The sequence below is a fragment of the Chenopodium album genome, chromosome 16 (genome assembly GCF_948465745.1).
Source record: "Chenopodium album chromosome 16, dcCheAlbu1.1, whole genome shotgun sequence".
Classification (NCBI taxonomy): Eukaryota; Viridiplantae; Streptophyta; class Magnoliopsida; order Caryophyllales; family Amaranthaceae; genus Chenopodium; species Chenopodium album.
In genome coordinates this window covers 28,217,559-28,222,211 of record NC_137849.1, presented here as the reverse complement: position 1 = coordinate 28,222,211, position 4,653 = coordinate 28,217,559, and the positions used below count along the sequence as shown (strand labels likewise).

Genomic DNA, 4,653 nt, shown 5'->3' with positions numbered 1-4,653 from the left:
GCCTATAGGTTTGAAAGCGGAATTTCTCTACCTACGACATCGGCAAATGGCTTTGAGAATAGACCGACCGTGATTACCTTGATAGAGAGGCGTCAATATAATGGTGCAAAGCATGAGAGTCCTCTCAACCATCTTAAGGAATTCGAGAAGTATTGCAACACTATCAAAGTGAGTGGGGTTTCTCAAGAGTTTATTCACCTAAGCTTTTCCTTTTTTCTCTCATTTGACGTGCATTAGAGTGGTTGGACAAGGAGGTGAAACCAAAATCCTTGAGGACATTGGATGAAGTGACTAAGGAGTTTTTATCTTGGTTCTACCCACAACAGAATACGGCCGAAGCAAGAGCTCTCATTCAAAGTTTCAAGCAAAAGCCAAATGAAAGTCTTTATGAGGCATGGGAGAGGTACAAGGATTACTAAAGAGAGTGCCCACACCATGGGATTCCCACCTATCAAATCATCCAAATATTCTATGGAGGTCTAAGCCGTCGAGGAAAATTTTGCCTTGATACGGGAGCCGGAGGACCAATAATGAACAAGATGGAGGAGGAAGTGGTGGACGTCATTGAAAATTTAGTGAGGCATTATATGGATTGGCAAGATGATGAGCGTGAAACAACAAGCAAAAGTGGTACTTTGGTGTACTCGATCGGTTGATCATATCAATGCCATCAACAACTTATCCTCACAAATCTCGGAATTAGGCAAGGAAAGGACCTCTATCAAAGCCGAAATTGAAGTGCTTCATCACAAACACCAATACTTTCCTCCCAAAATAAGGGGAGAGGTACATTTCCTAACTCAAATCCCCCTCCCTCTTCTAGCAACATGTCTAGTGGCTATATGTTTTGTGATTTGTGTGATTCATATGATCATGATGCTTCAAATTGTCCTAATTCATCTTTTGATGGATGTGATGACTATGTTGGCAATGAGAATGAACATGTGAATTATGTGTCTAATAACAATGTTGGACCTAGATTTGATAATCAAAGAAATAATGGGAATAAGAACTATCATAATGGGAATTTTGATAATTATAACCACAATGGGGGTTATAGAAACCAAGGAAACCAAGGTTTTCGAGGCAACTATAACCACCAAGGTTATGGTGGTCAAAACCAAGGCCAAGGATATGAGAACCATAATCAAAATTATGGTAATCATAATCAAAATGGCCAAAATCAAGGTCGGGGCAATTGGAGTAACCGAAATCGGGGCAATTTTCAAAACTACAATCAAAGGGGTCCCCCACCCAATTTCACTCCAAAGGCTTAAGGACAAAATGATAGTTCTTATGCCCAACAATCCTCTTCTAGAGGTATTTTGGAGGATGTCATCGAAAATGAGATCAAGGTGTTGAACACTTACATGTCATCTAGTGATAAGAAGTTTAATGACATGATGGCTCATAATAAGATGTTGGAGAATTAAATCTCTCAATTGGAAAATATTTTGAAAGAGCATGCTAGCCCTTCTTCTCTACCATCTCAAGGTTTAGATCTTAAGAGACCAATTAATGCCATAGTGACAAGAAGTGGTAGGATTCTTGAGAATGTAGTGCCTAAGAAGAGTGAGGCTAAGGAGAGTCCTAAGGAAGTTTTGGTTGAGGATGAGGAAAGAAAAAGCTCTTTGAGTGAGGATGTAAGTGAGAAACCAATTGAAAAAGAAAAAGAGAAAGTAAGAGAAGTTATCAAACCCAAGCTCCTATACACCTAAAAGTTCAATAGGCACAAACTAGATGAACAATTTGGCAAATTCATAGAGATGCTTAGACAACTTCATCTTACACTTCCATTTACCGATGTCATAGACCAAATGCCGAATTATGCAAAATTCTGTAAGGACATCTTGAGTGGAAAAAGAACTTGTGATGTGGCGGAAACGGTTAGCTTGACCGAGAATTGTAGTGCAATCATTATGAACAAGATGCTGCCCAAGTTGAAGGACCCCAGAAACTTTTTTATCCCTTGTGCTATCTATAAGATGTAAATTGATAATGCCTTGTGTGACTTAGGAGCTAGTGTTAGCCTTATACCATATTTGGTTTATCAAAGACTTTAGTTAGGGGAACTTTCGCCTACCAATATTACCTTGCAACTAGCCGATGGATCAATTAAGATTCGAAAAGGTAAGGTAGAAGATGTTCCTTTGAGGGTAGGAAAGTTTGTAATTCCGGTTGATTTTGTTGTTCTTAAAATGGGTGAGGATGCCAATATTCCTATCATACTTGGTAGACCTTTCCTTGCTACCTCTGGTGCCATGATTGATGTTAAAAGTGTTAAGATTTCTCTCAAAGTTGGAGAAGAAGTCATTGAATTTGATTTGAATGAAAGCATGAAATTTCCTTCTTCTTCACTTGAAAATTAGATGAGAGTTGAAATCTTGAATGATATTGTGAATTCTATGCATGAGCACTTGCTCACTTTTAATGATCCACGTGAGTGTGTTTTGTTGAATAAGGAAAAGATAGGTGAGCATGGCAAGGAAATGACTTCTTTTAAAAGAGTCAGGAAGAGAGTGATGGTCATATTTGCATGGGAATTTCAAGTTAAGAGGCATTGCAAGTGGCCTCAACTAAGGAAGGTAAAGGTGTTCCAATTACAGAGCTCAAACCAAGGTGCTTTGGGTTATATAATTGATGACGTCAAAGGTATAAGCCCGGCTTTATGTTCACACCATATCACTCTTGAGGAGGGCGCCTCACCTAGCATTGAAAGGCAACGAAAGCTACACCCTCAAAAGGGGGAGGTAGTTAAGAAGGAAATCACTAAGCTATTGGATGCGAGAATCATATTCCCCATCTCTAGCTTAGATGGGTTTCCCCAGTCCACGTTGTCCCAAAGAAAGGAGGCATGACCGTTGTAGACAATGAGAGAGGTGAGCTCATTCCTACAAGGACGGTCACGGGATGATGAATGTGTATAGACTATCGACGTCTAAACACATCCACCAAAAGGATCATTTTCCCCTTCCATTCATTGATAAAATGCTTGAAAGACTAACAAGGCACAAGTATTATTGTTTTCTTGATGGATATTCTGGGATTTTCCAAATTCCTATTCACCCGGATGACCAAGAGAAAACAACTTTTACTTGTCCATATGGAAATTTTGCCTATAGGAGAATGCCATTTGGGTTTTTCAACGCCCCCGCCACTTTCCAACGATGTATGATGAGCATATTTGGAGATATGTTAGAAGAAGAAATGGAGGTGTTCATGGATGATTTTTCGGTAGGTGGTGTTTCATTTGAAGCTTGCCTTGAGAATCTTGAGAAATGTTTGGCTCGATATGAGAAGGTGAATTTGGTTTTGAATTGGGAGAAATGTCATTTCATGGTTGAGGAGGGCATTGTCCTTGGTCACAAAATCTCTCACAAAGGCATTGAGGTGGACAAGGCAAAGATTGAAGTGATTGAAAAGCTTCCACCTCTGGTTAATGTGAAAGGAGTGCGATCTTTCTTAGGGCATGCCGGGTTCTATAGAAGATTTATCAAGGATTTATCTCTTATTGCAAAACCACTCAATGATTGTAGGGAATATTTCAAGCATTATGATAACCCCAAACTTGAACCCCACTGTGATCATACACTAAAGTACGGTGGCGTTCCAAAGGGAAAGACAAAGAGCAAAAAGAGTCGCCAACAAGTTTTAGGAACTTGTAAACCCAAAAGACAATCCAAAAGGACCATCAACTCCATAAGGTCTTGAACCAAACAGGGTCCGAGGATGAAGGTACGAATCCAATCTACAAAAGAAAGGACCCGCCCTATAAAATAGGCCTCTACTTTGTTCTGCTCGTATTCATGCGCGCTTTTCGAATAACATACAAACATTATATTAAACCTACCCTGTTTAATCTATGTTGGTTGAATATTAATGCACAAATAATACTATTATTGGCGATCACTTGAGTTAAAATCACATTAGCCTAAACCAAATTAATAATTATCTTATTAAGCGTGATTTCAAGTACAAATTCCCTTTAAACCTGCATAAAAGGCGTGATCAAGCAATAACAAAATATAATCAAGCAACATAATAAATCAAAATAATAAACGTGATAATAGCATGATAAGGCATAACAAAGCTTAATAATAATAGCAAGATCCTGGGCATGATACTAACAAGATTAATAACAAACCCTAGCATGTCACTAAGCAATAAAGATCAAAGCTTCAAACCTAACATGGTACTAACATGATATTAGAAAGAGATTAAAGGCACCCTAAACATGATACTAGAAAGCATAAAATAACATCCTAACATGATACTAGAAAGCATTAAATACATCCTAACATGATACTAGGAATCATAAAACAATAATAAACATGATTTCTACATTGAAAGAGAGTAATAAGATTACATACTTTGAAGCCTCATACCTCTTTCTAATAACAAAATACACAAGTTAGTAAACTTCAATGAAAATAATAAAGAACAATAAAAGAATTAAATTGAAATCAAATTAAATAAAGTTTAGACTAGTTTTGGACCAAACCCTCAGAAATTATCAACCTTTCACGTCTAGGGCGAAGGCAACTTCGAACTTGGCTAAGAGACTCTAAGTCTTGTGAATGCGGAATTGTGTTTGAAAAGCTAGTTTAGAAAGAGAGAGAAAGAAAGCATATATTGCTTAGAGAGAGAATAGAG

The 4,653-nt window shown here is 38.0% G+C and overlaps 1 pseudogene; it reads right to left on the bottom strand.

The window, feature by feature from the left end:
• Positions 1-344: 344 nt before the first annotated feature.
• LOC145587008 (small nucleolar RNA R71) lies at positions 345-442 on the bottom strand (annotated as a pseudogene).
• Positions 443-4,653: the final 4,211 nt, after the last annotated feature.